We start from the raw sequence: 12430 nt of genomic DNA on the forward strand, positions 1-12430 counted from the left end.
TTATAGAACAGAGAGGGGGAAGAGTTGGGGCAATAAAGTAAAAAGGCCATTAGTCTTGCAAAATATCTTCTGGTTTTGGCCATCCTCGGGGAGGGGATGTGTTAATTTCTTCTTTTCTGCAGCCATTCACAGGTGGGTAGGGTCAGGGTGTTTCCCCGTGGGCCGAATAAAGGCACTTTAGTTTAACATTTAGGCAGAGGGGCAGGGTTCCCCGAGGGAGGCCATTATGCATGCCAATAGCTATAGACAACATTCTTTTAGTGATTATAGTAATAAAAAACAACAGAGAGCAAAGGTTAAAGTAAAAGAAACAGATCCAACATGGAGTCATATTTTGTTCTTCCCAGTTACAAAACCACTTTAATTATTTTAACTTATTATTTTGGAATTAAGCATCATGCTTCTAAATAACATGCTTTTATTACTGTTTCTTGATTTTTCAATTTTAAGTCTTATCTATTCAATTTCAAATATGGAAGGTTTTAGCTGTATTTCATCCTTGATCCCTACCACAAAACAAAATCTTCCCATTTCCCTATTTATTCAACAGAACTGTTACCGAACTCAAGTTCATGTGCTGGACGTGCAGTGAGGCCAAACAAATTGAAACGTCAGAGTTTGGAGCAGAGAAAGGTTTATTGCAGGGCCAAGAAAGGAGAAAGGGCAGCTCGTGCTCAAAAAACTGGAACTCTCCAATGCTTTTCAGGGAGAACTTTTTATAGGCAAAGTTTGGGGTGAGGGCTGCAGGGTGTGTAACTTTCTTTTGATTGGTTGGTGAGGTAACAGGGCGTTGTTCCAGGAATCTTGTGCTCAGCCTGAAATTGCCATCCTCCACCTGGGTGGGGGCCTCAGTTCCTGCAGAAGAACTCAAAGATATTGTTATGTATATCCCTTGAGGAGGAAGGATCCTGCTTTAATAGCTGCACTACAGTTGCTTGATGGTTCCTCCTTTGTTTCTGCATTCCCTCACTTCCCTGGTTAGCAACTCTTTGAATCTGCTCTTTGGTATTCAGGAAGGTCTTAGGAGGCTGAAGCATTTTTCCTGCAAATAAGAAACAGAGACACAAAGGCTTTGGTGCCCAGGAGGACCCCACAGGGTCCTGCTCTGTTTCAGAATTAGTTGAAATTTGTTAGATTTATATTTCTACATTGAATGTCTATATTATTATGGCTTCATAAGAACTATTCACAGTCAAGCCATGAAGTGTACTATAATATATATTTTAATCTTCTGAAATTTCCCATATGTTTTGGTGTATATTTATTTCATCCATTTTGCTGGTAATGTGCCTTTTAAATTTGGAACGTTTTATATTTCAGTGAATAATAATAATGGTTGTTTTTTGAATGGTTCATTAATCTCCATTTCCTCCATTCTCTGATTCATCTTATTCAGATGTTAGACCTCCTGTACTATTCCTCTAATTTTCTTATCTTTTCTTTCCTATTTTCAATTTCTGCATTTTTGTGTTCTGACTTTCTGGGAGGTCTCCTCTCTTCCCTCCTCTCCTGTGTCCTCCCTTTGTCTCCACTTAAACTTGCTTTGGGTTTAGTTTGCTCTTTTTTTCCCATAGTTCCTTAAAGTGGAAATTTAGGTTGCTGACTTAAGATCTTTCTTCTGTCTTAATATAGGCTTTTACAGCTATAAATTTCCCTCAAAGGACTATTTTAGCCACATCTCATACATTTTGGCATGCTGTGTTTTTGTTTTCATTAATCTGCATGTATTTTCTAATTTTCCTTGTGGTTTCTTCTTTGACCCATTGGTAATTTAGGACTCTGTTATTTAATTTCCACATATTTGTGAATTTCCCTAATGTCCTTCTGTTATTGATTTCTAATTTCATTTCATGGTGGCCAGAGAACACATTTTGTATGATAGAAATTCTTATACATATGTTGAAACTTGTTTTATGGAGTAGTGTATGGTCTATCCTGGAGAATGTTCTATGTGCACTTAATAAGGATGTATATTCTTCTGTTGTTGGTTGAATGTTCCATGTGCACTTCATAAGGATGTATATTCTTCTACTGTTGGTTGAAGGATGTATATTCTTCTATTGTTGGTCTATAGGTTTCTGCTAGGTCTAGTTTGTTTATACTGTTTTTCAATTCTTTCTGTTCCCTTGTTTTTTTGTCTAGTTGTTCTATCTATTCCTTTTTTTTTTTAAACATCTTTATTGAAGTATAATTGCCTTACAATGGTGTGTTAGCTTCTGCTTTATAACAAAGTTAATCAATTATACATATACAATATGTTCCCATATCTCTTCCCTCTTGCATCTCCCTCCCTCCCACCCTCCCCATCCCACCCCTCTAGGTGGTCACAAAGCACCGAGCTGATCTCCCTGTGCTATGCGGCTGCTTCCCACTAGCTATCTATTTTACATTTGGTAGTGTATATATGTCCATGACACTCTCTCACCCTGTCACATCTCACCCCACCCCCTCCCCATATCCTCAAGTCCATTCTCTAGTAGGTCTGTGTCTTTATTCCCGTCTTGCCACTAGGTTCTTCATGGCTTTTTTTCCCCTTAGATTCCGTATATATGTGTTAGCATACTGTATTTGTTTTTCTCTTTCTGACTTACTTCACTCTGTATGACAGACTCTAACTCCATCCACCTCATTACAAATACCTCCATTTCATTTCTTTTTATGGCTGAGTAATATTCCATTGTATATATGTGCCACATCTTCTTTATCCATTCATCTGTCGATGGACATTTAGGTTGCTTCCATGTCCTGGCTATTGTAAATAGAGCTGCAATGAACATTTTGGTACATGACTCTTTTTGAACTATGGTTTTCTCAGGGTATATGCCCAGTAGTGGGATTGCTGGATCGTATGGTAGTTCTATTTGTAGTTTTTTAAGGAACCTCCATACTGTTCTCCATAGTGGCTGTATCAATTTACATTCCCACCAACAGTGCAAGAGAGTTCCCTTTCCTCCACACCCTCTCCAGCATTTATTGTTTCTAGATTTTTTGATGATGGCCATTCTGACCGGTGTGAGATGATATCTCATTGTAGTTTTGATTTGCATTTCTCTAATGATTAATGATGTTGACCATTCTTTCATGTGTCTGTAGGCCATCTGTATATCTTCTTTGGAGAAGTGTCTATTTAGGTCTTCTGCCTATTTTTGGATTGGGTTGTTCGTTTTTTTGTTATTGAGCTGCATGAGCTGCTTGTAAATCTTGGAGATTAATCCTTTGTCAGTTGCTTCATTTGCAAATATTTTCTCCCATTCTGAGGGTTGTCTTTTGGTCTTGTTTATGGTTTCCTTTGCTGTGCAAAAGCTTTTAAGTTTCATTAGGTCCCATTTGTTTATTTGTGTTCTTATTTCCATTTCTCTGGGAGCTGGGTCAAAAAGAATCTTGCTGTGATGTATGTCATAGAGTGTTCTGCCTATGTTTTCCTCTAAGAGTTTGATAGTGTCTGCCCTTACACTTAGGTCTTTAATCCATTTTGAGTTTATTTTTGTGCATGGTGTCAGGGAGTGTTCTAATTTCATACTTTTACATATACCTGTCCAATTTTCCCAGCACCACTTATTGAAGAGGCTGTCTTTTCTCCACTGTATATGCTTGCCTCCTTTATCAAAGATAAGGTGACCATATGTGCGTGGGTTTATCTCTGGGCTTTCTATCCTGTTCCATTGATCAATATTTCTGTTTTTGTGCCAGTACCAAACTGTCTTGATTACTGTAGCTTTGTAATATAGTCTGAAGTCAGGGAGCCTGATTCCCCCAGCTCCATTTTTTGTTCTCAAGATTGCTTTGGCTATTCGGGGTCTTTTGTGTTTCCATACAAATTGTGAAATTTTTTGTTCTAGTTCTGTGAAAAATGCCAGTGGTAGTTTGATAGGGATTGCATTGAATCTGTAGATTGCTTTGGGTAGTAGAGTCATTTTCACAATGTTGATTCTTCCAATCCAGGAACATGGTATATCTTTCCATCTATTTGTATCATCTTTAATTTCTTTCATCAGTGTCTTATAATTTTCTGCATACAGGTCTTTTGTCTCCTTAGGTAGGTTTATTCCTAGATATTTTATTCTTTTTGTTGCAATGGTAAACGGGAGTGTTTTCTTAATTTCACTTTCAGATTTTTCGTCATTAGTGTATAGAAATGCAAGAGATTTTTGTGCATTAATTTTGTATCCTGCTACTTTACCAAATTCATTGATTAGCTCTAGGAGTTTTCTGGTAGCATCTTTAGGATTCTCTATGTATAGTATCATGTCATCTGCAAACAGTGACAGCTTTACTTCTTCTTTTCCGATTTGGATTCCTTTTATTTCTTTTTCTTCTCTGATTGCTGTGGCTAACACTTCCAAAACTATGTTGAATAATAGTGGTGAGAGTGGGCAACCTTGTCTTGTTCCTGATCTTAGTGGAAATTGTTTCAGTTTTTCACCATTGAGGACAATGTTGGCTGTGGGTTTGTCATATATGGCCTTTATTATGTTGAGGAAAGTTCCCTCTATGCCTACTTTCTGCAGGGCTTTTATCATAAATGGGTGTTGAATTTTGTTGAAAGCTTTCTCTGCATCTATTGAGATGATCATATGGTTTTTCTCCTTCAATTTGTTAATATGGTGTATCACATTGATTGATTTACGTATATTGAAGAATCCTTGCATTCCTGGGATAAACCCCACTTGATCATGGTGTATGATCCTTTTAATGTGCTGTTGGATTCTGTTTGCGAGTATTTTGTTGAGGATTTTTGCATCTATGTTCATCAGTGATATTGGCCTGTAGTTTTCTTTCTTTGTGACATCTTTGTCTGGTTTTGGTATCAGGGTGATGGTGGCCTTGTAGAATGAGTTTGGGAGTGTTCCTCCCTCTGCAATATTTTGGAAGAGTTTGAGAAGGATAGGTGTTAGCTCTTCTCTAAATGTTTGATAGAATTCACCTGTGAAGCCATCTGGTCCTGGGCTTTTGTTTGTTGGAAGGTTTTTAATCACAGTTTCAATTTCAGTGCTTGTGATTGGTCTGTTCATATTTTCTATTTCTTCCTGGTTCAGTCTCGGCAGTTTGTGCATTTCTAAGAATCTGTCCATTTCTTCCAGGTTGTCCATTTTATTGGCATAGAGTTGCTTGTAGTAATCTCTCATGATCTTTTGTATTTCTGCAGTGTCAGTGGTTACTTCTCCTTTTTCATTTCTAATTCTATTGATTTGAGTCTTCTCCCTTTTTCTCTTGATGAGTCTGGCTAATGGTTTATCAATTTTGTTTATCTTCTCAAAGAACCAGCTTTTAGTTTTATTGATTTTTGCTATTGTTTCCTTCATTTCTTTTTCATTTATTTCTGACCTGATCTTTATGATTTCTTTCCTTCTGCTAGCTTTGGGGTTTTTTTGTTCTTCTTTCTCTAATTGCTTTAGGTGCAAGGTTAGGTTGTTTATTCGAGATGTTTCCTGTTTCTTGAGGTAGGCTTGTATTGCTATAAACTTCCCTCTTAGCACTGCTTTTGCTGCGTCCCATAGGTTTTGGGTCGTCGTATCTCCATTGTCATTTGTTTCTAGGTATTTTTTGATTTCCCCTTTGATTTCTTCAGTGATCACTTCGTTATTAAGTAGTGTATTGTGTAGCCTCCATGTGTTTGTATTTTTTACAGATCTTTTCCTGTAATTGATATCTAGTCTCATAGCGTTGTGGTCGGAAAAGATACTTGATACGATTTCAATTTTCTTAAATTTACCAAGCCTTGATTTGTGACCCAAGATATGATCTATCCTGGAGAATGTTCCATGCGCACTTGAGAAAAATGTGTATTCTGTTGTTTTTGGGTGGAATGTCCTATAAATATCAATTAAGTCCATCTTGTTTAATGTATCATTTAAAGCTTGTGTTTCCTTATTTATTTTCATTTTGGATGATCTGTCCATTGGTGAAAGTGGGGTGTTAAAGTCCCCTACTATGACTGTGTTGCTGTCAATTTCCCCTTTTATGGCTGTTAGTATTTGCCTTATGTATTGAGGTGCTCCTATGTTGGGTGCATAAATATTTACAATTGTTATACCTTCCTCTTGGATCGATCCCTTGATCATTATATAGTGTCCTTCTTTGTCTCTTATAATATTCTTTATTTTAAAGTCTATTTTGTCTGATATGAGAATTGCTACTCCAGCTTTCTTTTGATTTCCATTTGCATGGAATATCTTTTTCCATCCCCTCACTTTCAGTCTGTATGTGTCTCTAGGTCTGAAGTGGGTCTCTTGTAGACAGCGTATATATGGGTCTTGTTTTTGTATCCATTCAGCCAGTCTGTGTCTTTTGGTGGGAGCATTTAATCCATTTACATTCAAGGTAATTATCGATATGTATGTTCCTATTCCCATTTTCTTAAATGTTTTGGGTTTGTTATTGTAGGTGTTTTCCTTCTCTTGTGTTTCTTGCCTAGAGAAGTTCCTTTAGCATTTGTTGTAAAGCTGGTTTGGTGGTGCTGAACTCTCTCAGCTTTTGCTTGTCTGTAAAGGTTTTAATTTCTCCATTGAATCTGAATGAGATCCTTGCTGGGTAGAGTAATCTTGGTTGTAGGTTTTTCTCCTTCATCACTTTAAGTATATCCTGCCACTCCCTTCTGGCTTGCAGAGTTTCTGCTGAAAGATCAGATGTTAACCTTATGGGGATTCCCTTGTGTGTTATTTGTTGTTTTTCCCTTGCTGCTTTTAATATGTTTTCTTTATATTTAATTTTTGACAGTTTGATTAATATGTGTCTTGGCATGTTTCTCCTTGGGTTTATCCTGTATGGGACTCTCTGTGCTTCCTGGACTTGATTAACTATTTCCTTTCCCATATTAGGGAAGTTTTCAACTATAATCTCTTCAAATATTTTCTCAGTTCCTTTCTTTTTCTCTTCTTCTTCTGGGACCCCTATAATTCGAATGTTGGTGCGTTTAATGCTGTCCCAGAGGTCTCTGAGACTGTCCTCAGTTCTTTTCATTCTTTTTTCTTTATCCTGCTCTGCAGTAGTTATTTCCACCATTTTATCTTCCAGGTCACTTATCCTTTCTTCTGCCTCAGTTATTCTGCTATTGATCCCATCTAGAGTATTTTTAATTTCATTTATTGTGTTTTTCATCGTTGCTTGGTTCCTCTTTAGTTCTTCTACGTCCTTGTTAAATGTTTCTTGCATTTTGTCTATTCTATTTCCAAGATTTTGGATCATCTTTACTATCATTATTCTGAATTCTTTTTCAGGTAGACTGCCTATTTCCTCTTCATTTGTTAGGTCTGGTGTGTTTTGACCCTGCTCCTTCATCTGCTGTGTGTTTTTCTGTCATCTCATTTTGCTTATCTTACTGTGTTTGGGGTCTCCTTTTCACAGGCTGCAGGTTCGTAGTTCCCGTTGTTTTTGGTATCTGTCCCCAGTGGGTAAGGTTGGTTCAGTGGGTTGTGTAGGCTTCCTGGTGGAGGGGACTATTGCCTGTGTTCTGGTGGATGAGGTTGAATCTTGTCTTTCTGGTTGGCAGGTCCACGTCTGGTGGTGTGTTTTGGGGTGTCTGTGGCCTTATGATTTTAGGCAGCCTCCCTGCTAATGGATGGGGCTGTGTTCCTGTCTTGCTAATTGTTTGGCATAGGGTGTCCAGCCCTGTAGCTTGCTGGTCGTTGAGTGAAGCTGGGTCTTGATGTTGAGATGGAGATCTCTGAGAGATTTTTGCTGTTTGGTATTACGTGGAGCTGGTAGGTCTCTGGTGGACCAGTGTCCTGAAGTTGGCTCTCCCACCTCAGAGGCACAGCCCTGATGCCTGGCTGGAGCACCAAGAGCCTTTCATCCACACAGCTCAGAATATAAGGGAGAAAAAAATAGAAAGAAAAAAAGAGGATAAAATAAAATAAAATAAAGCTATTATAATAAAAAATAAGAAAAAAAATTATTAAGAGTAAATGTATTCAGAAAAAAAATTTTTTTAATATTAAAAATAGATTTATTAATTTTTTATAGTAAAAAATAAGAAAAAAATTTTTAAGAAAAAAATTTATTAAGAAAAAAAATTTTAATTTTTTAAAATAAAAAATATGAAAAAACTTATTAAAAAATTTTTTAATTTCTAAAAATAGAAAATACAGAAAAAATTATTAAGAAAACATATATTAGGAAAAAAAATTTTTTTTAAGTAAAAAAAAAAAAAAAATGGACGGACCTAACCCTAGGACTGATGGTGAAAGCAAAGCTATACAGACAAAATCTCACCCAGAAGCATACACATATACACTCACAAAAAAAGGAATAGGGGAAATTAATATATCCTGCTCCTAAAGTCCACCTTTTGAATTTGGGATGATTCGTTGTCTATTCAGGTATTCAACAGATGCAGGCACATCAAGTTGTTTGTGGAGCTTTAATCCGCTGCTTCTGAGGCTGCTGGGGGAGATTTCCCTTTCTCTTCTTTGTTCGTACAGCTCCCAGCATTCAGCTTTGGATTTGGACCCACCTCTGCATGTATGTCGCCTGAGGGCGTCCGTTCCCCCGCCCAGACAGGACGGGGTTAAAGGAGCAGCTGCTTCGGGGGCTCTGGCTCACTCAGGCCGGGGGAGGGAGCGGTATGGAGGAGGCGGGGCGAGCCTGCGGCGTCAGAGGCATCGTGACATTGCAGCAGCCTGAGGCGCGCCGTGTGTTCTCCCAGGGAAGTTGTCCCTGGATCACAGGAGCCTGGCAGTGGCGAGCTGCACCGGCTCCCAGGAGGGGCAGTGTGGAGAGTGACCTGTGCTCGCACACAGGCTTCTTGGTGGCGGCAGCAGCAGCCTTAGCGTTTCCTACCAGTCTCTGGGGTCCACGCTGATGGCCGTGGCTCGCGCCCGTCTCTGGGGTCCGCGCTGTTAGCCGCGGCTCGCGCCCGCCTCTGGAGTCCGTCTAGGCGGCGCTCTGAATCCCCTCTCCTTGCGCGCCGCGGAACAAAGAGGCAAGAAAAAGTCTCTTGCCTCTTCGGCGGCTGCAGACCTCCTCTCCAGCTCCCTCCCGGCTCGCTGCGGCACGCCAACCCCTTCAGGCTGTGTTCACGCCGCCAACCCCAGTCCTCTCCCTGCGATCCGACCGAAGCCTGAAGCCCGCGCCTCACCTCAGCTCCCAGCCCCGCCTGCCCCAGCGGGTGAGCAGACAAGCCTCTCGGGCTGGTGAGCGCTGCTCGGCGCTGAGCCTCTCTGCGGGAATCTCTCCGTTTTTCCCTCTGCACCCCTGTTGCTGTGGGATCCGCGCTGATAGTCGCGGCTCGCACCCGTCTCTGGATTTCGTTTAGGCAGCGCTCTGAATCCCCTCTCCTTGCGCGCCGCGAAACAAAGAGGCAAGAAAAAGTCTCTTGCCTCTTCGGCAGCTGCAGACTTTTTCCCGGACTCCCTCCCGGCTAGCACCGAAGCCCGAGCCTCAGCTCCCAGCCCCCGCCCGCCCAGGCGGATGAGCAGACAAGCCTCTCGGGCTGGTGAGTGCTGGTTGGCGCCGAGCCTCTGTGCGGGAGTCTCTCCGCTTTGCCCTCCGCACCCCTGTGCCTGCGCTCTCCTCCGTGGCTCCGAAGCTTCCCCCCTCTGCCACCCGCAGTCTCTGCCCGCAAAGGGGCTTCCTAGTGCCTGGAAACCTTTCCTCCTTCACGGCTCCCTCCCACTGGCGCAGGTCCCGTCCCTATTCTTTTGTCTCTGTTATTTCTTTTTTCTTTTACCCTACCCAAGTACGTGGGGATTTTCTTGCCTTTTGGGAGGTCTGACGTCTTCTGCCAGCGTTCAGTGGGTGTTCTGTAGGAGCAGTTCCACGTGTAGATGTATTTCTACTGTATCTGTGGGAAGGAAGGTGATCTCCACGTCTTACTCTTCCGCCATCTTGCCCCTGTTCTATCTATTCTTGAAGGTGGGGATTTGAAGTCTCCAGCTATTTTTGTTGAATTGTATATTTCTCCCTTTAATTATTTCAGTTTTGACTACATTTATTTTGGGGCTGTGTTAGTTGAATATATGTTTATAATTGTTATGTCTTCTTGATGGATTGACCTTTTCATCATTATAAAATGCCTTTTTCTCTAATAACAATTTTGTCTTAAAGTGTAATTTGCCTGATAAAAGTATATCCACTCCAACTTCTTTTGGTTACTCTTTGCATGGTGTGTCTTTTATTGTCCTTTTACTTTTCACCTACTTGTGTCTTTGAGTCTAAAGTGTATCTTTGGTAGACAACATATAGTTGGAATATATATATTTTTAAAAATCCATCTGTCAATATCTGTCTTTTGATTGGAGTGTTTGTTTACATTTAATGCAAATACTGCCAAGGTAGGATTTATGTCCACAGGTTTGCTATTTATATCTCTATGTCTTTTGTCCTTTTTGTTTCTCTGTTCCTCCATACTGTTTTGCTTTGTGTTAATTAGATATTTCCTAGTATAACACCTGAATTCCCTAAGGCTGCTGGTTTCCACAGCTACTCTCTTTGTTAGACTGTTGGTTTTCAAGGCTATTGCAGAGCTGGGTAGAGGGTGATGGAATAGGTTACATTAAAACACCACAAATCTCATTGTCCTTATGGGACTCAGATGTTTTCCTTGAATAAACACTCCTTGGATTGTTGTATGTCATTCTTTAATTTCCAGTGGTCTGAATAAATTGATTTCGACAATTTTTGCTAGTGTTCCACTGTTTTTATAGAGTGGTTTTTCAGATATCCTTTTCCCACCATTCCAAATTTCTAGAGATTTCTTGAAACTGTTTTTGTTCTTTCTTTTGAGTGTATTTATTCTCTGAGTATATATTTTTTTGAAAAATAAATGTATGCTCTTTTTTCCTGAGCACAATAGCCAAGATATTTTATCTCTCTGAGGATATTATTAATTTAAAATATTTTTTTTCACCCTATATGATCTCCATTTTCTCTAATTGGTTTCAGCATCTTCATTTTGTCCTCTCTTCAGACAACAATGGCAACTGTAGTAGCAACCATTTATTAAACACTAACTCTGCACTAGTCACTCTTCTAGTGCATTATAGATATTAACTTATTTAATACATACTAACGTATTTAATCTTCACTTTAACTATTGGAGATATTATCATTTTCTTAATTTTACAGGTGACAAAGCTGAGACATAAAGAAGGTAAATACTTGTACATAGTACAAAGTTGCAGAGTTGGAATTCAGGTATAGTCTGACTTTCACATCTTCTTTCTCAAATATTAGCCCATACTTGGGTCATCTGCTCATATGTACCAGTGGGGTTATAAATATTTTGAGCATATGTGTGAGGCTTGTTGAGTATGGGGGTGTTATCTGTAGGGTAAATTGGGTACTTCTTGGCTTTTCTGATTACTACTTTAGAATGTAGGCTTTTCTTGTCTACTAGTAAATTATCACTTGTCCATCAGCTTTCCATCCTTCAAAATTTTTTTGTTTGGTTCTTACTTTTTTTCTTTTTACATTTGTGTGTTTATGCCTTAGGGAGGAAAAAGGTTTACTATATTTTAGAAGGGTTTTGGGAAGGACCAGAATTAACTGCATGTTTTCAATACACTGTCCTTTTAATCATTTTAAGCATACTTAAAAAAAATAATAATCTCTGACTGTTTTGTTATCTGAAGTTTTGGGGTGGGGCATCTAGTTCTTCTTTTTATCTGCTGATTTATCATGAACATTAGATTTTTCCTCTTGAACTCTATAATTTTGTTTTGCATGTGCATTCTCAGTAGAGCTTTATCCATGGGATTTTTATGTGGTTTGGGCTGAGTCTTTCTCTACTGAGGTAAATTTCTCCTTTTCTCCTGCCAGGTGTTCCAGGATAAATTTTTATGTTAATTTCTTGCCTTAGGAATACAGGACCCTGCAAAGACAGTATAAAATAAACCCAAACTCATGGGAAGAAAGGCTTCAGGTTAAGAATTTTCAGGGAAGGCTTCCCCTACTCCTCCTGCCTGGAATGTAGAACTGCATCTGCCTCTTTATTACCTTCCTGTGCCAGTGAGCATATAAAACACCATTTAATTGAAAGTGCAGTCCTCTGAAGGTTCTGGATTAAGGGTGAAGGTCTCATTTTCAACTGTCTGTTTCACATAGGTCCCAGGTCTTATGTCCTATGTATGTAGCTATTAAAATCGAAGACCCTGGGTGGAGACCAGACCAATCCCTTCCCCAATCACCAAACCAGGACAATATGGTACTGTCTCACTGAGTTTCCTTCCATCTTCATTTTTGATTCCTGGGAATTTTCCTTAGTTTTAAGTTCAGACATGTATTTAAAAGGATACTTGTGATTTTTTAACCAGAATATCTATATATTTTATCACAGGAGGTATTCAGGTTATCTGATCTGATATTTTTGCTTGAAGCCCTAAAATTAACTTTTCTTGCTGAATTATTTCATGTATACTCCATAGATGTTATCCTTACATTGAAAGGATGTGTAATTTTTTCCATGACATTGCTGCTAAATCAAAGAATATAT

The sequence above is a fragment of the Balaenoptera ricei genome, chromosome 3, assembly GCF_028023285.1.
Source record: "Balaenoptera ricei isolate mBalRic1 chromosome 3, mBalRic1.hap2, whole genome shotgun sequence".
NCBI lineage: Eukaryota > Metazoa > Chordata > Mammalia > Artiodactyla > Balaenopteridae > Balaenoptera > Balaenoptera ricei.